Source organism: Mustela lutreola, chromosome 9 (genome assembly GCF_030435805.1).
Source record: "Mustela lutreola isolate mMusLut2 chromosome 9, mMusLut2.pri, whole genome shotgun sequence".
Lineage (NCBI taxonomy): Eukaryota > Metazoa > Chordata > Mammalia > Carnivora > Mustelidae > Mustela > Mustela lutreola.
In genome coordinates, this window is record NC_081298.1 from 68832431 (window position 1) to 68855278 (window position 22848).

General features: G+C 44.8%; 1 long non-coding RNA gene across 1 annotated transcript; it reads left to right on the forward strand.

Annotated features, from left to right (window-relative positions):
* Window positions 1-830: 830 nt before the first annotated feature.
* Window positions 831-11955, forward strand: LOC131808530 (uncharacterized). Its single transcript, XR_009344808.1, has 4 exons — window positions 831-978; window positions 4215-4437; window positions 5590-5674; window positions 10177-11955. It is a non-coding gene; the product is annotated as an uncharacterized LOC131808530 (long non-coding RNA).
* The last annotated feature ends 10893 nt before the right edge of the window (window positions 11956-22848 follow it).

A 22848-nucleotide genomic window follows, 5' to 3' on the forward strand; every position in this document is an offset into this window, starting at 1 on the left:
CTGGCGCAGAACGAGCAGAAACTCCAAGGCTTCTGATGTTTTACTGGTGCTCAAACGATCCAGGCCTGGAGATGAGAGAGTGAGCTAGGCCCTTTTAGCTCCTCTGGGCCTCACCTGTCCTCATCAGTAGCTGGGTAACATGGGAGTAAGAAATAAGCAATGCTTGTTGTTGTTGGCTTGAAAAGTTCCAGCCTGTGAAATGTGGGATCTATGAGACGTTCAGATCCAATTCCTGTGCGAAGGCATCTGAGGCAGGTGCCTCTGGGAGGCCCAGAGCTTCAAGGTGTCCCCCCACAGTGAATCAGGACACAGATTGGCCAAATCAGCTGTTTTCCTTATTCCTCCAAGTTCCAAAGTCCAAATGTTTTCCTGCTGAGTAATTATTTTATAAAGGGGAAAGGGAAGTGCGAAAGGCAGACTCCTCCTGCGGGCTCTCTGATGGCTCTGGAGATGTCACCCAGATACCACGGTAGTGTCTGGCCTCCCCGCTCTCCCTAGTTCCAAATCTAAAATGACCCCAAAACAAGCCCATAGCACCTACCAAGGCGCAGCTTTTGCCTCTCCTAAAGATGAAATTCCAAGTGTTTGCAAGTAAATACTCCCCGCAGCAAAATTTCATTGTCAAGAAGGACATCGTGCTTGTCCGGACGCCCACAAGAAGGGCGTTTTGCCAAAACGAATGGGAAATCATTGGCCCAATTAACATCCTGTGATCTTAGATCTAAAAATGACCCGGAGCCGAGTAAACAAGGTGACGTAAGCGGCCAGGCGGGGAGCGGCTCTCTACTGCCACCTGGAGGAGAGCGTTTGCATTGGCCCGGAGGCTCTGGGCGGCGGGGAAGCGCACCTCCGCCCGCTGTTAGGACTTGGTGACAACCGGCTCCAGGTGGGCAGCCCCGGGGAGGAGAAGAAAAACACGGAGGAGCCCAAACAGAGAGCAAGGACGGTCCTCCGCGACCTTGGCTAGAGAAAAACGAGGTCTGTGTGATTCGGGCCTTTGGACGTCGTGGCGTTGACCCTTGCTGCATGGCTTCCTCCTTGGACTCGGGCCCCATGAACTCCTGCTAGAAAAAATCATGGCTTAAAACGAGTGGGGCAGGATCCCCAACGCTGGAGACCCCTGACAAAACAGCTGGCAGTTTCTGAAAGGAGAAGCAGTGGCATGGCCACGCCAATTTAAACACAGGGCTACCAGATTTTCTGTTTTACTTTGGGCTTGGCAGGGACTTCATGGGGGAGGGAGCGCAGGAGTGTAACAGTCCTAATTTACTTTCTTGTCAGGCTAATGTGAGAAGGAGGCTGCAGAGCTTTCTGCGTTATGCAACCGGCATGCTGGGAGATGCCCCAGAAATACGCTGGGGGCTAGCAGAAGGTCAAGGGAGCGTTATTACCCTCCCCCTCGCCCCCCGCAGGTGATCCAAAAGGAAAAGGAGAGTTGATTTTCAGCTTGATAAAAAACGAAAACAAAACAAAACCCAGTTTGCTTTGGGGTTAGTCAGTTTTTGCTTCGCTGCAGCCCACCTCAAAAGTCTCCGTGGCTGGGGACAAGACACATTTCTTTTTCTTGGTCCTGGGTCTGCTGGTGTGATCTCGGCTGGGCTCCATCCAGCAGGCTGAGCGAGGCTGGACTCTTGGCTGAGGGTCGGATAAATGGTTCCATGTGGTTCTGTTTCCGGACCCAGGATGAAAGGACAAAGGCTACCTGAGGCATGCTGTCCTGGCAGAGGGTGTTACCTGTTCAAGGGGTCAAGCAGAACAGGCAAATATATTTGGAGCCTCTGCGTGTCATGTCAGCTAATATTCCATTGGCTGAGGCCAGCCTAACATCAGTGGGGGTGGAGTGGGGGGGTCATACTCTGCTGACTCTAGCAGGCTAATCTAGACTGGGATTTAACGAATGGGTCACCGGCTTCCCACTGCTTCCCCCCCCCACCACCAAAGATTTTATTTATTTATTTGACACAGATCACAAGTAGGCAGAACAGCAGGCAGAGAGAAGGGGGAGGGAAGCAGGCTCCCTGCTGAGCAGAGAGCCCCATGCGGGGCTCAATCCCAGGACCCTGAGATCATGGCCTGAGCAGAAGGCAGAGCCTTAATTAACCCTCTGAGCCACCCAGGCGCCCCTAGACCATCTGCTTCTTGTGGAAGAATTGCAAAATGAGGATGGCCTACATAATCATTAAGCAGTATCGGTGGTCCTCAGCATGAATTGTTTTGCCCAACAGATACTTTTTTTTAAAGTTTGTTATTATTATTATCATTTTGTAATCTCTACACCCAACAGTGCGGCTCTAACGCACAACCCTGAGATCAAGAGTCCCATGATCCTGACTGAGCCAGCCAGGCACCTGCCTAATAGATACTTTCCATTTTTATTCACATCTATAACTTATGACCATATGTATTCATAATGGATAAGGGAGACAATACCCTTGTCTATGCCTGGTCTACTTTGTGACATTCTGTTTCATGACAAGGTATACTTAAAACTCCCTGTGCCAGGGTGCCTGGGTGCCTCGGTGGCTCAGTTGGTTATGTGTCGACTTCAGAGTCCCACCTCAGGCTCCCTGCTCAGAGGGAAGTCTGCTTCTCCCTCTGCTTGTGATCTTTTCCTCACTCTCTCTCTCTCTCAAATAAATAAAATCTTTTAAAAAAAGGAAAAGAAACTCCTGGTGCCAAGAAGTCAGAGTTACCTATGCAGATATCACCTGTGGAATGAAACAACGGGGAGAGGTTCTTTGAGGAGCAGCATGGTATGCTGAGAAGAGCGCTAGACTTGAGAATCAAGAGACCTGGGTTTCTAGTCTGGATTCTGCCAGGGTTGGAATTTGGGAAGGGGCACCAGGAACCAGCAACCAGGTGCTTTTCAAGTCTTGCTGAGAAGCTTGGCCTTAATCCTGTGCACTAGAGCACAATAGGATCAGTTCAGGTTTTTTTTTGTTTTTTTTTTTAAGTCTTTTTGGCAACAGTGTGGAGGGTGGATTGAAGGAGGAAAAACTGGATTGGAGGCAAGGAGATGAGCTAGGATATCGTCCAGGTGAAGGCAATGAGGGCAGAGACCAGGAAGGAAGCCCTGGAGATGGAAAAAGGGATGAATAAAGAACCTTAAGAAGCAGAACTGACAGAAAGAACTTGAAGACAATTGATTATGGGGAGAAGAAAGACAAGGGCTGGGGCGGGGTGGGGCGGCGGGTGTCAAAGATGAATCGAGGGTCCAGAGGGCATCACCTGCATAGCGGTAAAAATTGTTTCTCAAAGTCTTTATTTATTTATTTATTTTTTAAAGATTTTATCTATTTATTTGACAGCGATCACAAGGAGAGAGGGCCGGCAGAGAGAGAGCAGGCTCCCTGCTGAGCAGAGAGCCCAGTGTGGGGCTGGATCCCAGGACCCTGAGGTCATGACCTGAGCTGAAGGCAGCGGCTTTAACCCACTGAGCCACCCAGGCGCTCCTCTCAAAGTCTTTCTTACAGCTGTGTACATGTATTTGTGCATGGGTTGACAGGCATTGTAAAATGCAGTACTTTCCAGAACTGGTGCAGAAAAATCACACACACTTCAGCCACTGTCAATCCTTATTCACAATCTTTGCTCTGTTCAAACACGGGCACCATTAATACTCAGTATTGTTCTTTCTTTCCTTAAAGATTTTATTTTTAAGTAATCTCTACACCCAACGTGGGCTTTAAACCCACAATCCCGAGATCAAGAGTCCCATGCTCCACCTACTGAGGGGGCCGGGCACCCCCAGCATTGTTCTTTAAATGAAGTCATTTATTTAACCCAAACACTTCCTGCAGGCTTATCCTTAAAAACCATATGTGGGATCATGACTTTGTTGGGGCAGTTATGTATGGATACATAATGAAACAAATACAAGGCTGTTATAATTTCAAATGAGTTTGTATACTACCTAAAAATATTATTTCCCATGGCCAAGGTTGTGTGCAGGCCAGACTTAGGGAACCCCTGTCGCAGGCAATAGCTAAAGCAACTAGGACTACACAGATTTTGCTTTCTCTGCCCTCTTGTTAGTTTCCATTCACATTGTATCAGTGTCCAGTCCTGGATGGCAGGTCTGGTCTTTGCATCCATCAGTTGGCAAGGCTTTGCCCTGCAGACAGTGACCTTTAGTAGAGCTGGGCTGGAGGTTGTCATCCAGACAAATGGGGGCTGACCTGGAATGTCTCTTTAGCTCAGTGTCTCACTTCCAGAGCCTCTGAAAGCCAATGCAAGAGCAGCCAAGCCAAATGAGCTCGGTCCCACTCACCCTGCAGACGAGAGTGTAAACGGTGCCCTGGGATCTCCCTTTGCTTCCCGTGTTCTCCCTGATGTTCTTCTGGAAGCCACGCACAGGGGTCTGAATGCGGAGGGTGACAGCTTCATCTTGTTTCGTTCACTTTCGATGCATAAAGAGCTCTAGAGACTGTTTTCAAGGTAAAGTTGAATTAATTCTCTTCTCATGGGCTGGCAGCCACGAGGCTGGTCACTGAATTTCTCTGAGACTCAGTTTCCCCCTGCAAAATGGGGCTGTGGGCAGATGGTCTGGAGACTGTCTCCCTTTCACATCTTAACTGGGCTCAACAGTTTTGGGACATTTATGCTTCTTCTTTCAACTCCTTATACCAGTCTTTGCCCATTTTTTATAATATTGTTTGTTCCTATATATAAAATTTACTATGGTCATTGTGTTTTATGCATATTTTTTCATATTATTTTGTCATTAATATTGCACATTTCCCCCCAGTATTAGTTCAACCTTGTTTCTGCGAAATAAGGAGACATTTTAATTTTTGCTGTGGAGACATTTTAACTTAAAAAGAAAGAGAGAAAGAAAAAAGCCCCAACTGACAGTCTTTCCTTTGAGAATTTCTGCTTGAAAAGAACTTCCTTACTCTAAGATTATAAAAATACACACTCAGTTTATCTTCTGGAATTTTAATGGATTCACTTATTTTATGTTCAAATTTTTAGACCTTCTAAATGGATTTTATATGAAGAGTCAGATAGAGATTTTATTTTTCTTTATTTTCTTTTTCAAACAGGTACCCCATTTATCAAATAATCTATCTTTTACATACAGATTTGAAAATATGCTCTTTATGAAATTTTTAGAAATCATACGTTATATACTTCTGGTAGTAAAAGCTATTGTGCATTATACCATGGCATATTTTAACTATTGTACTAATGGACCTATTATTTTTATTTAGATCTTAAAACCATAGCAACAATATTTATTTCCAACCTTCCTGCATCCACTTTAATGTATTTAAACACTTACCATAAGTTATTACTATAATGACCGACCATCTATAAAAACTCTCAGAAGGGGCAGTCTTCTCTTTTCCATCATGGTAATTAGTAATGGTAATCATAGCAATTAGTATTAGTAAAATATGAATCGTCATTGTAAAGAACTCAGTTGCTATGATTTGGGGGGAAGCAGGACTTGGACCTATGCATGTTATTCCAGATACCAGAGTTCCTGTGCAAACTAGGAAGTCAGAGACGTTTTCTCCCTGGGGTGTCCCCTCCCTGCTCCAAGTACCCACTGTTCTCTCCTTCTCACTACTTCACTCCCTCTAGGAGAATCGACTCTCAGATCTTCATTCACACTGAGGTGTTGATGACCGGTTACTGTCCAACACAGCTATCCTCATTAGAGTGTGAGGTATGTGGAAATTAACTTGTTACTAATAATAGAATACTGAAGTTTGAAATACTTTACTTTTTAATCAATCTCAGCTGACTCAGTGTTTTTTCCCTGAAATGAATTTTCCTGATCCTATTTGCTTCCTCCTTTTGTGAGAGAGAGAGAAGGTGTGCTGGTAATTGTCTGTAACCTCTTTCTCACAATCCATTGGGATATAACAATGTTCCGTTCATAGACAGGGCCAACTGCAACTGTCACTGAGTTGAGCTTATGTGGTTGCTTTCATTTTCTTTTTAATGTTGTCCCCAGACAAAAAATTTTTTTTAAAGATTTTATTTATTTATTTGACAGAGACCACAAGTGGCAGAGAGGCAGACAGAGAGAGAGGGAAGCAGACCCCCTGCCAAGCAGAGAGCCTGATGCGAGGCTTGATCCCAGGACTCTGGGATCATGACCTGAGCCGAAGGCAGAGGCTTAACCCACTGAGCCACCCAGGTGCCCCTGTCCCCGGATAAATTTTTAATAACATCCCCAAATCTGTATAGCAAGCAAAGAAGAATGATGCCAGGAACATATTACTTAGTAAAATTACAAAAATCACTTAATGAAAGATAGATAAGGCGAGGATACCAATGTACTGTTATTCACATTGGATACTCATTAAATATTTGTTAAATGAATATTTAAAACTCATTAAAATCTGTGTTTCTGTAGTTAATAAATGAAACCGGGTTTGTTTATGCTTTTCTGAAATATTCACTCACTTTTTCCCTCTCTCTTTTAATAAAATCTCTGATATAAAAACAATAGTTTCAAAAAATTTTTCAAGGGGCGCCTGGGTGGCTCAGGGGGTTAAAGCCTCTGCCTTCGGCTCAGGTCATGATCCCAGGGTCCTGGGATGGAGCCCCGCATCGGGCTCTCTGCTTAGCAGGGAGCCTGCTTCCTCTTCCCTCTCTCTCTGCCTGCCTCTCTGCCTACTTGTGATCTCTATCTGTCAAATAAAATAAATAAAATCTTTAAAAAAAAAATTTTTTTCAAAATAAAGTTTCATATTCTTTTAAAAATAACAAATATTTTTCATCATAAAATCATCTATTTTAGAATAAAAAAGGCTGAGTGATGGACTAAGACATACAAGACAAGAGAACGGTAATGTTTGAGGATAGAAGCATGTCAACTAGCCTCTAAATTTTTGTCTAGCATCTCTGGCCTCAGGAATATCTGGCTTTATCCTGTAAAACACATTTATGAATACCTCATACTTTAGAAATATTTTCAATAGCGTTTGCTTTATTTCTTTGCCCGCTCCCTGGGAGTTATTTTGTCTGTTAAATAAAATAAAACTGGGATCTCTGATAGGAGTAAGTCTTTGCCATCCAAAATGAGGATAATTTTGAGAAACAAAAATTTGAGGATTGAGAGTCTAAGCTAATGTTCTCAATATCTCACACACACATGCACGCACACGCACACACACGCACACTCACGCACACATGGCACCTCAGAGCCTTAAATTAGAGGGACGAGGCCCCAAGAGTAAAATGGAGGCACTAGCCAACACAGTGAGCCTCTGATTCATTGCTCTGTGGGCAGTCCCCAGCCTCTGTCCCCTTGCAGAGTCAGCCCCCGCTGAGCTGCTCTGTGTTTTTGCGCTCCAGGTGCCATTTCTGTTTGCAGGAAGGAAAGTGGAGCTGGGCCCATTCCTTGGAGCCACTGACCGAGTACTGCTTCTACCAGCTGGGTAGAATATAGACAACCCTTCCTTCCCGAGCCTGCTCCCCCTGCTACTCCTCCTGCCATCAAAGAGGAGGATAATTGAGGTCTCGCTGGCTTGCGGGAGGCATCAAGTATTCACCTCAGGGTACCTTCCAGGGGATTCAGTGACTTGGGATTTCGGTTCCTACTCCCCAAGCAGTTTTCTCAGCACAAAAGGTTTTCAGTTCTTTTAAATTCATCTAAGGACACAAACTATGCAGAGCAGTCAGGATATAAGCCATGTGAGCAACAAATAACAAAGCACTAATTGCATCTAGTGGGCATAGAGTTTCAGTGACTTCATGTTGGCTAAATATAGGCGAACACTTGGTGTGTTGTGCATGCCAGCGGGAACCATGATGCAATTATCCCCTCCCTTTGATGGAGGGGGAGGACCCGGGTCAGAAGGCAAGAATGAGATTGCCTAATAAACGGTCACTTGTGATGGTCCCAACTCCGCTTGTGTCCAAGGTTTGTACATGCATACACACAATAAAACAAAGCAAACACGACTACACAGCTTTGATTTTTTTAAAAAGATTTTATTTATTTATTTATTTGTCAGAGAGAGAGAGAGAGCACAAGCCAGCAGACTGGCAGGCAGAGGCAGAGAGAGAAGCAGGCTCCTGGCTGAACAGGGAGCCCGATGAGGGACTTGATCCCAGGAATCTGGAATAATGACCTGAGCCCAAGGCAGCTGCTAAACTGACTGAGTCTCCCAGGCGTCCTGACTACACAGCTTTAAAACAATATAAATACTCAGCTTCTGACCAGGGTTAAAGATAATGGTCTTGCTTTAAATTTTAATTATTTCAATTTCTTTTTTTAAATTATTTATTTATTTTTTAAATTTATTTTCAGTGTTCCAGAATTCATTGTTTATTTCAATTTTCTTTTAAATCTTTATTATATAAGAAATTCACATCCACCTTAGAAAATTTAGAAAAAAGAATTAACAACTAATTCTTATCGAGCACTTAACAGGTGCTAGTCACTGCCTACAGTAGAGGCTTTCCAAAATCAACTCATTTAATTCTAACAATAACTCTCTGAGCTAGGGCACAATCATTATTCCTGTTTAAGAACTGAAAAAGAACAAGGATGAGTTCTGTAACTTGTTCCAGGTCCCCTACTTAGAAAAGCGAAGACTGGGAATTGAACTCAAGTGCCCCTGATAAAGAATTTCATGCCCATAGGACGCCTGGGTGGCTCAGTTGGTTGGACAACTGCTTTCGGCTCAGGTCATGATCCCGGAGTCCCGGGATCGAGTCCCGCATCAGGCTCCCAGCTCCACGGGGAGTCTGCTTTTCCCTCTGACCTTCTCCTCGCTCATGCTCTCTCTCACTGTCTCTCTCTCAAATAAATAAATAAAATCCTTAAAAAATAAATAAATAAATAAATAAATAAAAGAATTTCATGCCCTTGAACTCTAGACCGGTGGTGCTCAAGAGATATATACTGTGAGCCATGTACATATGCAGAATTTTCTAGTAGCGACATTAAAAGAAGTAAAAAGAAACAAGTGAGATTACCTTTGATAACGTTTTATTTAGCCCAGGGCATCCAAAATAGAATCATTTCAACATTCAATCAGTATAAAAATAAACTAAATGAGATACTTCACATTCTTCTTTTCATACTAAGCCTTGGTAACTCAGTACGTGTTTTACACTTACTTCTTGGCCAGGACAAGACAAATTGCAAGAGCTCAACGGACATGTATCCAGTGGCTACCGTACTGGGCAGTGCAGACAGAGAACACTGCCATCATGACAGACAGTTCTAGCCGACAGTGCTGCTCTAGGTCATGTTGACAGTCAAAACAGGAAAAAGTCACCTATAAACTCCCCATCTATTCAACATATCATGGCCTTTCCGCATTCTGCGTATGTTTTTACATGCATAAATATGTCTTCCAACAGATGAAGGTCCCACACTGTGAATATCGTTTTAATCCATTTATTTCCTTAATGATAGTGTGCCACCCTCCAGTGGTTTTGTCTCCCTGTATAAAGGTGAGGCAGTGCTGATGTGCTGAAAATAACATGGGACTTGGGAGTCACAGGACTCCATCGTTTTCCTTCCGGGTGATACTGGACAAGCTATTCTCTGTTATCTCATGTGAGGATTAAACAGGATAACGCATGTAAAAAGCGTTTTATAAATGAAGGCTCTTTTTAAAAAAATGTTATTTATTTATTTATTTTAAAAAAGATTTTATTTATTTGACAGACGGAGATCACAAGTAGGCAGAGAAGCAGGCAGAGAGAGAGGAGGAAGCAGGCTCCCTGCTGAGCAGAAAGCCAGATGTGGGGCTTGATCCCAGGACCCTGGGATCATGACCTGGGCTGGAGGCAGAGGCTTTAATCCACTGAGCCACCCAGGCACCCCTAAAAAAATTTATTTTTAAGTAAAGTTCTATACCCAGTGTGGGGCTTAAACTCATGACCCTGAGCCTAAGAGTCACTTGTTCTACTGACTGAGTCAGCTAGGTACCCAAATGCAGGGTCCTTTAGAGGCACAGCTAGTTCTTCATATAGAGAGAGAGAGAAAGAAAGAGAGAGAGAGTGTGTGTGTGTGTGCGCGCGCACGCACGCACACACGTGCGCACACCTGCTATGAGATCATACTACAGAAATTTCAACAACCAAGCCAAAGATTTGCACTCCCAACCCAAGCAGAGTTTTTATCGGTCATTGATAACTAGCATTTTTTTTTTCCCAAAGTAAGTGGATTTCTCTTGCTCTTTCCCTCCCTCTTTACAGATGAATTTTGAGATGTTCTTCTAGGCTGGACAGAAGTTGCTGCATGAGGAAGAAGAATATCTATTTCTCTACCACCATGGTTTGCCCTAAAGGAAGAAAACTCTGCAGCCCACCACGGGAAGCAGAGGAGTAGGTTTTAAGTACAAGGGAATAAAACAGTCATGATTCTGTATCTCTACACGTGGATGGACAGCAGCTCACACTCTCCAATCAGTAAGGAATCTATGAAAATCTGAATTTTCATAGGGTCTGGTGAAATGAATTCAGCCGGGCTCAAGATACACCACCCCCAAATATGGCACCTTGGAATTCTGGCTATTTTAAGCTGAAGAAAAAAGAATGAAAATAAATACAAAGAGCATCAGTGAGGTTTAGGACAACTTTGAGCAACCCGATATATTTATAGTTGCTCTCTCTGAAAGGGGGTGGGGGGGAAATCTATTTGAAGAAATAATGACAGAAAAACTTCCAATTTGGTTAAACTATAAACCCACAGATCCAAAAAACTTAATAAACCCCCAGTACAAGAAACATGAAGAAAGCTACATCTGCAATGTTTCAAGTTGAGTAAATATGCATTATTTACCCTATATATGTAAGGCTGGACATAAATTTAAAATTAAGGGGGAAAAAAATCTGTCCTCCACTAGCTAAGAAAACCTTAGTAGCCCCTTGACTGTCTTCCTGGGTATAATGGAGGACTCAAGAAAATTCAAAATAGTTTCTGTCTTCAAGTAGGTTTAAGCTACCTGGGTGCATTAATGTGGGAAACACTATTCCTTAAATCCACAATATCCATTCTCTCTTCTTCCATTGCTGGCAGACAACCCCTGGTTGTGTCCAAACATCTGCCTCTTTTCCACACGACTCCAGAAGGAAAGACCCATCTGCAGACCCAGGAATAAATGAGGGTCTGATTCCCCTTGACAGTAATTGACACGAGGGTGGCTCTCTGACCTATTTCTGGCTAAGAGATGTTGGGGGGAAATGCACAGGAGGATATCTGAGAAAGATTCTTGGCTTCCAAGCAAGGTTAAGAGGAAAAGACAATCTCTTTGTCCTTTGGACTCTGAAATGCCTGATGCCTGGAACTTCTGTACTCAATTTGTGACTAAGCTGGGCCAGTCTGAGGTCAGAGTCAACAACATCTTGAGGACGACAGAACAGTGGAAAGAATCTGGATCTTTGATGATGTTACTGAGCTGCTGAATTAAGCAACTCTGAAGCTTCCATACCAGTGAACTTCTTCTTGTATGACATAGTACATTTCCTTACTGTTGAATTCAAATTAAGTTTTATGTTCCTTGTAGCTCCAAATACTCTGTTAGCACTAACTAAATACATGACTCATTCTGCCACGGAAAGTGAAGGACATAGACAAAATAAATTCTACAGTTACTTTTGGCCCTAACCAACCCACCTTAAATGTAACTGATTAATCTAGGCAGTCAGTAATAACTATCATGTGTGTGACTCAGAAAATAGGTGCTCCATGACTCAGCATTCATCTTCCAGGGATAGACTCAAGAGAAACCAGTGCATATATCCACCAAAGGACATACAAATAGGTGCACAGAAACTTTATTCATCATAGCTCAAGTCTGGAAACCCCACATCCGGATTCGCCAGAGAAACAGAATGACGAGGTTCTATACATTCATATATTAAGAAATTGAAGGGGTGTCTGGGTGGCTCAGTCGGTTAAGCATTTGCCTTCAGCTCAGGTCATGATCCCAGGGCCCTGGGATTGAGCCCCGCATTGGGCTCTCCGCTTAGCAGGGAGCCTGCTTCTCCCTCTGCCTCTGCCCCTCCCCCTGCTTCTGTTCTCTCGTGCTGTCAAATAAATAAATATAATATTTTTTAAAAAAGAAAAGAAATTTAAGAAAATGGCTCAAGCAGTTGTGGAGATTAGCATCTCTGAAATCTCCATGGCACGTCAGCAGACTGGAAACCCAGGCAGGAGTTAAGGCTGCAGTTTTGTTTTGTTTTTTAAAGATATATTGACTTATGGGGTGCCTGGGTGGCTCAGTGGGTTAGAGTTTCTGCCGTCGGCTCAGGTCATGATCCTGGGATCCTGGGATTGAGCCCCATATTGGGCTTTCTGCTCCTCGGGGAGCAGAAACATCTTGACATCTCCTCTCTCTCTCTCTCTCTCTCTGCCTGCCTCTTTGCCTACTTGTGATCTCTGTCAAATGGATAAATAAAATCTTAAAAAAAAAAAATATATATATATATATATATATTGATTTTTGTGAGAAAGAATGATCAGAAGCAGGGGGAGGGGGAGAGGGAGAAGCAGGCTTCCCGCCAAGCAGACAGCCTGATGCAGGGCTGGATCCCAGGACTCTGGGATCACGACCTGAGCTGAAGGCTGACACTTAAGGACTGAGCTACCCAGGCACCCAATGCTGTAAGCTTGAAGCAAAATTTCTTCTTTGGGAAACCTGGGTTTTTGTTCTTAAGACCTTCAACTAATTGGAAGGCCCCACCCCCATTATCAAAGGTAATCTCCTTTACTTTAATTTGGCTGGTTGCAGATACTATCACATCCACAAAATACCTTCACTGCAACACCCAGGTTAGTGGTTGGTTAACTGGATACTACGGCCTAGCTAGCCTAGGTGGCACAAAAAACTAGCCATCACAGACCCAAGGTCCACCTGCAGAAGAATGGACCGATGCTGGTATATTTGTACGAAGGAATACTGCAGAGCAATAAAAAAGAATAAGATGCTAATAAACAACAGCATGATGAATATTATAGACGCATATCCCAGGATGAGGAAGCCAGATACAAAACTACACACTGTGTGACCCGCTCGTTAGCATTTTAAGAACAGGTGAAATTTGCGCATGGTAACAATGATGGCATGTATGGACAGAGAAGGGGCCCAAGGGAATCTTCTGAGTGCTAGAAATGTTTGACGTCTTGATCTGATGGCTGCACAGTTTGTGTTTGTGTGTGTGTGTGTGTTTTCATTATGGAACACCTGGGGGCTCAGTTGTTGGGCTTCTGCCTTTGGCTCAGGTCATGAACCCAGAGTCTTGAGATTGAATCCCCCATATGGCACCCTGCTCAGCAGGGAGTCTGTTTCTGCTTCTCTTTCTGAATTCCCCACCTTGTGCTCTCTTTTTCTTTCATTCTCTCTCTCTCAAATAAATAAAATCTTTGAAAAATAAAAAAAATAAAAATTAATTGAGCTATACACTGAAATTTTTTTTTAAGATTTTATTTATTTATTTGAGAGCGAGACAGTGAGAGAGAGCATGAGTGAGGAGAAGGTCAGAGAGAGAAGCAGACGTGGAGCTGGGAGCCCGATGCGGGACTCGATCCCGGGACTCCAGGATCATGACCTGAGTGGAAGACAGTCGCTCAACCAACTGAGCCACACAGGCGTCCCTATACACTGAAATTCTTAACACTTAAAAACAATAGTTTATTAAAAAAAATTTTACAAAGTGCTACAGGAATCTAGAGGTAAGAGAGACCACTCTGATCTAAAAGGACAGGGCGCCTGGGTGGCTCAGTGGGTTAAGGCCCCTGCCTTCGGCTCAGGTCATGATCTCGGGGTCCTGGGATCAGGTCCCGCATCGGGCTCTCTGGCGGGGAGCCTGCTTCCTCCTCTCTCTCTGCCTGCCTCTCTGCCTGCTTGTGATTTCTGTCTGTCAAATAAATAAATAAATAAATCTTAAAAAAAAAATAAATAAAAATAAAAGGACAAGGGATGTCTTCATGGAGACTGTGGGCCTAACCTGAGGTTTGAAGGGTGAATAGAATCTGAGAGATGAAGAGAAGGAAACAAAGTTATGGCAGAGGAAATGCATAGCACGTGGCTAGAGGATAAGTTTTGTTTGTTTGTTTGTTTTTCCCATAAAAATGCCACTTTTACCCTGGAAACACAATGAAATCAATACAGTACACCAGGAGCAATGTTGAGTAGCAGTTACAAGCATCGGCTTTAGGGTCAGATATTTTTAGGTTTGGATCCTGGCTCTGACGCTTTCTGGTTTGAATGGGTGCTCTGGACCTGCTTTTCATCTCTAAAATAGAATTGACACATACTTCATAGGGTAGTGGAGAGAAATACGTCAACAAAATAACACATGTGAGTAAGCCCTTGATAAATGGGAACGATTGCTGCTACTAGTATGTCTGTAATTGCCAGACTGGGCCCTCTGGTCACCTTTCACTCGGAGGGCGGTAGTGCCCAAAGGAAGAGGAATGGCCTAACAATGATCATGTAGGGTCCTTTCAAGCTCTCAAATCTATAATGCCTAATACAACCCAAATGACCAGATCAGAGCGAATGAATGACTGAGGTTTGCCCTTCCAAGCTATCTTGATATCATTCTCCCACTCCCAGTAGTCTGGTCCTTGGTCATTCCTAACTATACTCCTTGAATACACCAGCATACATCTCTGCCCAAATGGGACAGCCCAAACTCCAAGTGCTCTTACATGTTGGCTGCGACAAACACATATGCATGGAATCCCGAAGCGTGTATAAATGTGCTTTATCTTGGGTGTATATCATATATTCCGCTTCTTTAGAGATCACAAGGAGAGTTAGGGACATGGGAATGTTCATATGTTTGTTTGTTTGTTTAAAGATTTTATTTATTTGACAGAGGGAGAGAGAGTGCATGAGAGCACATGCAGGTAGGAGAGGGAGTGGCAAGCTCCCCACGGAGCAGGGAGCTCAATGTGGGGCTCGATCCCAGAACCCTGGGATCATGGTCTGAGTTGAAGACAGATGCTTCACCGACTGAGCCCCGCAGTTCATGTTTTTGTCGGCGGTACCGGCTCCCCTTCCACTGCCAGTGAGTTGGGTTCTCTTTCAAATAAAGTAAAATTTACACAACATCAAATTAACCAGTTTCAAAGTGTATGATTCAGTGGCATCTCATATATTCAGTGTCATAAAACTACCACCTCTGTCTAGTTCCAAACATTTCATTGCCCCAAAGGGAAACTCTGGACCCATTAAACGGTCACTCCCCATTCCCTCATTTCTCCAACAATCAGCTTTTTGACTCTATGAGTTTCCCCATTCTGGACATTTCATATAAATAAAGTCATACACTATGTGACTAGCCACTGATTTTTTTTTTTTTTTTTTTTTTTGCATCAGTGTTCTTGGCCCTGTTTAAATGTGCTCCCTCCAGGTTGACATAGAAACCACTTTAGCCTTAAACTATGTCTTCTTCCTCTTCAATAGCCCCTTAGTCACTCTATATCCTTTTGCTCTCATCTCGGGGATTTTTTTTTTTTTTTTAATTTATTTGACAAAGAGTGAGAGAGATCACAAGTAGGCAGAGAGGCAGGCAGAGAAAGAGGGAGAATTAGGTTCCCTGCTGAGCTGAGAGGCCGATGTGGGCCTCGATCCCAAGACCCTGAGATCATGACCTGAGCTGAAGGCAGAGGCTTAACCTACTGAGCCACCCAGGCACCCAGGATCTTACTTTTTGTTAGTCTATCTATCCTTCACTCCAGAGCTGTGCTCTCCCATACTAGCCACTAGCCACAGGTAGCCACTTAAATTATTAATTAAAATTAAATAACATTGAAAATTCGGTTCCTCAGTGACAGTGGCAACATTTCAAGTGTCCAGGTGGCACATGTATTTAGCGACCTCCATATGGGCCAGCACAGATAAAGAATATCACCATCACCACACAAAGTTCTACAGAATAACACAGCTCTAGAGGGCACTAGAACCTGGAAAGTGAGAATGGGATTAGAAAAAGAGAACTTCACAGTGGGCTGCCTTCTGGGCATGAGATCTCTAACATTACGCTGCCTTCTGGGCATGAGATCTCTAACATTACGCGGCCTTCGGCATCACCTAGGACTCTTCCAGGGGCATCACTCCTTGTCTATGTGAATAGCTACCCCTCAAATTGTACAGTGCACAGCCAGTACATCTGTACCCAGTCATGCTATGGAATAGTCTGTCTCCCTCTGCATCTCACCGTAGTTGGTGCCCAACTCAAAGAAAAAGAAAGAGAGAACAGAAACAAAACCCCTTCCCACCACATCTGTTTGCTAGCTTAGTTTTTTGCCTCTCTAGTTAGGCTATGAACTCCTTGAGGGCAGCCCCCACATGGTTTCTTTATCCACCCTGCTTCCTAGGAAACATCTAGCACACAGGTGTGCTCACAGTAGGCAGGCAGCTATGATTTCTGGATTACTGATTGAACCATTCAACCCAGGCTCTGTCACTGAGCATGGGGTTTCCAGTACCCCCAGATCCAAATGGAGGGGTTACGCTCTCCACATTGACCCCTGCTCTGCCCTCCAGTGATGGACGCAGGACAGAGAGAGGCAGTGGGTTTCAGACTACACTTTGCGATGTTCATTGTGGCCTTGCCTCAAAGCAACAATGGCACCGTGCTCATTCCACCACTAAAACAATGATCACTGGTGGTTTATGTTACCTGTCTGTGCCTGCGTTCCCCAACAGAGTGTGGAAACTGGATGTTAACATGAGCTCATTAGAAGGCATTCAACAGGGGTGCCTGAGCGGCCCAGTGGGTTAAAGCCTCTTCCTTCTGCTCAGGTCACGATTTCAGGTCCTGGGATTGAGCCCCGAGTCAGGCTCTCTGCTCAGAGGGGAGCCTGCTTCTCCCTCTCTCTCTGCCTGCCTCTCTGCCTATTTGGGATCTCTCTCTTTCTCTGTCAAAAAAAAAAAAAAAAAAAAAAAAAAAAGGCACTCAACAATTTAGGGCAAAAACAAACAAACCTAAACAGATATGTCCAAAGAGATCCTTCTCCAGTAGGAGGTAGAAATGGCAGTGAGGGGAATGAAGGCCACCAGAATGGGGACACTTCAGAGAACAGAGCAGGGTTGGGGGAGGCAGAGGCTGGGACCTGTGTTCCATTTCCTATGCGACAGGCACCCTCTAACCCAATCAGACTTGATGTAACCCCTCCTTCCTTACCCCAGGGGTAGGGGGTGGAAATATATTTCTCCTTTCAAATTTACTTGTTATAATCTTTGCCTCAAGAGGCAAAAGAAAATAATAGCCAAGTCTACACACCAATGAGCTGAACTGTCATGGAAAACATGAAACAACTCTTTTGCACTTTGGATTTTGATCCCTAGTAAAACTTTCCACTAGAAGCCAGTATTGATTTCTCACCACCACCTAGGTCAATAACGCTTAATGAATTTTGATGTGACCTGCTCCCCCTCTGCTCCTTTTACTCAACACTGCTGGCCACACCCATGCATCTGCATTCCCATTCAGCCCCTTTCCAGCCGATTAATTAGAGCATTTTCCTCCTGTCCTCTGAAACGAAGATGGTAGTAGCTCTCAGATGTCAATCTGGGGGCCTTGTTGTTCCGGCAGTCATGGGAACGGTTGCTTTTGGCAGGCTCTAGGGGCACTTGGCAGAAGCTCCCACGTTGCTTCGGTTCCAGGTAGACTGGATGGTTTCCTTAAAGGGCCACTGGCCACTGGTAACTGGGGGGGAAGGAAGTCTCTAGGCTTACACCCTCCAGCCTGGGGAGCGGCTGCACTGTGAGGTTGCCCTGCACTGATTTCACATTCCTCTCCTTCTGCAGATGTATTCCTCTCACCTTATTACCTAGTAATTAGCACCCAATCATGCTGGAAGCACCAAGCTTTGTGTTCTTGACCGGTGTCATCTCATTTGTTCTTCTGAACAGATCTGTGATATGGTACTACCACAACAACCTCATTACTGACCTTGGACAGGTTAGTTAATTTACCCAAATCCACAGCAGCAGCAGCCTGCTGAGTGTGATGTGAAACCAGCTCTGTCTAACCCCTAAACCCTTGCTCTTATGCTCAGAGGTGAACGGTCCGCACCATGTTGTGATGTTAGCTGGGTTCTCCCTAGTCTGAGTTTAGAGATGAGGATAACTGAGACTCAGAGTAGGTAAGTAACTTATGCAGGTTCACCCAGCTTATAAGAGCCGACGCCAGGGTTCAATCCCCTCGGTCCAGCTGACTGCAGTACCTAGTTGGTGGGATTGCCTTTTCTGTGCATGTCTTTGTAGACGCTAGTCCCAGCCACTGCCATTCTCCCCCAATCCTCTCAACTCTTAGCAAAACACGTCCCTCTTCCTAGAAAGCATGTCTTCTCTTCCTAGGTGAATACTCTCCTTCTGTGCCGCCATATGCATTGACAGCCATGAGCTTCAGAAGTGGAGACGCTGGAACTCCTGAGCTAGACCCCGTGCCCCTTGGTCCCGTACTTCTTTGCATCACTCACTGCATCTTGGGCCTGGCTCCCAGGAAGGGTGAACATCTGAGGATGGTTACTTGAAGTGGTATCGGCAAGTCCAGCAAATATATATATATATATATTTATTTATTTATTTTAGCAAATATTTCTTTAATGTCCACTTTGGGCTAGGCTCTTTCACATGTATCACCTCACTTAAATCTTTTTTCACTGCTCCTACAAGCTCATTGGCTTCTCTCTTGACACAGTATATGAGATTATGGTTTCTTTGTTCTTACGCAGCAGAAACTGGTTTATGTGATTCTTATGAAAAACGAAAGAACGCATCCCCTGAGTTTCAGAAGCAGGCAGCTACCTAGGCACCAATGCTTAAAGAAGAGTTAGGCAGCTAGGGCACCTGGGTGGCTCAGTGGGTTAAGCCTCTTCCTCCGGCTCAGGTCATGATCTCAGTGTCCTAGGATGGGGCCCTGCATCGGGCTCTCTGCTCAGCAGGGAGCCTGCTTCCCCCTCTATTTCTCTGCCTGCCTCTCTGCCTACTTGTGATCTCTCTCTCTGTGGCAAATAATTTAAAAAAAAAAAAAAGAAGAAGAAGAGTTAGGCAGGATTCCTTGTTTCCAAAATGTCCATCTGACTAATGGCCACTATGCTATGAAATCTTCAGTCTCTTAGACATAATTTTTATTTCTCTTCTGAGGTCCCTTCTAAAATGAAATGCACCCTATGCTCACCTCCCCCAAGAGTATTAAGCCTTATCAGCCCACGTAACAAAGGGAATCAGGAGGAACTAGACACGGGACAAGCGCTTGAGTGTAGGGAATACAGTGTAACTCCTTACCATGGCTCGAGATACCCATCAGGATCTGGTCCCTGCTTGCCTCTCTAGCATTTTTTCTTATCACTCTTGCCTTGGTAATGCTACAGTCCAAAAACACTCAATATCCTTCCCTCCCTTCCCCATTCCTTGCTCTGTTCTGCTTTCTGGCCTTTCGATATACTGTGCCCGCTCCTTTAGCTGCCCACCTCCTACTCATCCTCCAAATTCCAGTTCAGACATCCCTTCCTTTAGGAGGACTTTCCTAATCATCTCAGTCTGGGCTTGATGCCCCTGCCGTGTATCCCTATGGCTTCCTCTGCTTTCCTCATCAGAGCACGGAATGCACTGTCTCACATGACCGTTTATTGTCCATATACCTGGTTGACTGTGAACTCTATGGCTCAGGTTCCATATTTGACATTTCACTCTCCCAGCACCAGACATGCCTGGCACCTTGTAGTTACCCAAGGAACATCCACTGAACGAATCAATAAGCGGGGCCTGTACAGGCAGATGGGAGTACCAGGGACAGACTTCAATTCCTTCACGGAAGAGGCCAAGGACGTGACTTGCTACAGTTCCATGTAGCTTCCTAACTCCAGAGAAGCCCCCACTAAAAACCATACAAAAGATCACAAAAGACTCTGAGAACATGAACAGTTGTGTACAGGCCATTCCCAAGCCTAGATGTACAATTCAGAGCACATGTCATTTTCTTCTGATGGGACAAAATACGCCCATGTCCCCGGAAGTCTGTGCACCTACCTCAGAAGCTCTAGACATCCCCGTAGGCCACCAACACTGTATCAGCATGAATGGGGGTTCTGGGGTCCTTGGGAAAATTATAAAGGTGATCTTGGAGCCAATGATCAGATTCCCAATTGTACAAAGACGGGAAAACAAAGGCTGTCTTTTAAACCCAGAGACAAGTGCTTAAGAGAAGCCAAGAACTCTGCATGATGCAGGAGAGCCATGGAGGCCAGGCCTTGAGTAATAAAGGCAGCACAGGTCATGCTATGCTTAATAGCTTTCAGGGACCCAAGCTCCAGGTCTCTGGGGGGAGGAAGATCTGCTCTTTGGAAGAGTCAGAAGAGACAGAATCACCAGAAGCCAAGCCTTCCAAGACTGACTAAAAGGCTCACTTCTCTCCATCTGAGGTAATACAGTAACAGTCACAGCCAGACGTGTTTGAGAGCTTACAAAGGACTCACTCCTGGTTTTGGTGCTGTACCAATAGTACAAAAAACGAGTCCTCCCCACGCCCTGTGATAAGATAGGCCCTATTCTACTCCCATTTCACACCTGAGGGCACTGAGGTACAGATGTGTTCGGTGACTAACCCAGGATGGCGCTAGTAAGTGGAGGAGGAGGGATCTGAACACACGCTCTGGCTTCGGAGCCTACAGGCTTGGCTGAGATTCCTGGCAGGAGTGGAGCGCACTGGTCAGCAGCGCAGACGATGGGAATGACGACCCAGCGGGACCAAGGCTGGGTGGCCGTGGTTCCCACGTTGTGCCCTCCTCACTGTCCTCATTCGCATCTTCTGGGCTGTGGGGTTAGGTACTGGGCACATGGGGGTAAGGAGAATCTAGTCCCTGGCCTTGAGAGGCTCTCAGTCCCTATAATGGCTGGGAGGTGGGATCAAGGAGAGCACATGTGATGAGCACTGAGCGTTGAACGGAAGTGTTGAATCACTAAATGCTACTCTTGAAACTAATATTGTACTGTGTATTAACTAGCTGGAATTTAAAAACTTGGAAAAAGCTAAAATGGTATAAATTTTTACTGACATGGAAAGATATTTAAGACATTAATAAGTGATAAGTTATACATATACATATAATATACACACACATACACACACACATATAAAGAAAAAGCGGGGTAGATATCCATCAGAAGATTAAAAGTTGGTTATTGTAGATTGTGTTGTCATGGATCATTTTTATTTTGTTTTCTAGCTCTATTCTTAGTTTATATACAAAGAGCAATCAATGAGTAATCATAAAAGGTCTGAATGAGTCTCTTGGATGATTTTAAAAGCAGAGAGCCTAACCTAACCCTGGAGCTTCATCAACCCCTCTCTACCTCGCAAATAATCTGAAAGGCCCTAAACGATCTGGAATGGTGGACAAGATCACGTCAGGTCACATGCTGCTGATTGGAAGCTGGAGTGTCAGGAAGCTGCCAACTCCGGTAAAATCTGGCGTGCTTGGGAGGTTTTTTTGGACAATAACATAGAGTTCTGATTGCAGGCATTGTTAATTCTCTCCTTTCTGCCATAGTTTCCTGAGTCAATGGCGAATATACTTGGGATTGGGAGGTGAGCACTCTTGTAGACAGCGGAGATGGTCCGGGTCGGCTCTGATAACCCTCCCACACCTGCCAGTTCTACTTCCTCTCCCCCAGTCTTTTCTCAACTCAATCATGGGTGAGCCTGGGCTGGGAGCAGATCACTTTACTCACCATTATTTCATTGTCTGCATTTACCTCCTGCCCAAGAGGGCAGCTCACTTTTCCACTGTAAATTATTTATATACAAAAGCTTAGAAAAGATCCTTGATCTTTTTCCGTTCCTCGGGGGTCTTACTTCAAGCATCTTAACTGTCTCCTTGGGTTGTCTTCCTGGACAGCCTCCCTAGCTCTGGGGTCTGTCTTTCCACTACATTTAGGGCTGGAGTTTAAGGGACATGGAGAACTGAGACAAGGGGGTAAGTTCCCAAAGAACCAAACCCTTGGGCAATTTAGTATCCTCAAGGCTCCCCTCTCTGGCCAGGATTAGAACAGTCTCCACAGTCATGCTGAGCTGCTCCACCAGAGAAGGACAGAGGAGCTCTTCCCCACTCAGCCCTTTTCCACTCATGCCCACAAGTACTGCCACACATGCGTACACAGAGGGGCGTAGCACATGCAGAAACGACACACACACAGCCATGCATACATGCATGTTCCACACACATACCCTCAGACACACATAGATAGGTACTAACACGTGTTCTAGACATCCACGCCTATCAGTCTACAAATGCAGAAAACACATAGGCATTCATACGGGCACTGGAATGTACACAACCACATACACACACACAGAGACACAACTGTGCATTCCGACACAAGCAGACATCGATCCTTGCACATATATTTAATCACCCGGACACAAGCACACATAAATCTACTACAGGCGAAGAAGAGAGTTGACAGACATCACATCCCTAGACAGAGACCATTACCCTTCACCCTGATGGGAGGACTGCTTTGCTTTGTAGGAAGTTTTTGTAGAAAGTTGGCTGTGCCTGTGACAAGCCCTCTTCTGCCTCCTGCTCCCCAGCAAGCGTTCTCCTCCCTGTGCCCCTGGAGCCCTATTTTCCCTCCATTGCTATGCCTGGCCAAGGGGAATGCTAATCGCCATGACAGGAACCATTTCCACCTGTTTACATCCTGCTCGCCTCCCCTTAATGCCATTTTCGACTCTGCCAAGTAGTGGAGGAGGCCTGCTGTGCAGGCCCTGGCGAGGGGGGTACGGAATGAGCGAGAGGACAGTTGGAGTGTGAAAGGGACCTGTCGCTAAGTGACTCCCCATTCCAACAGCCACACACAAGATGCACATAATTGCTTTTAGCACAGTGGGATGAATAGAGATACA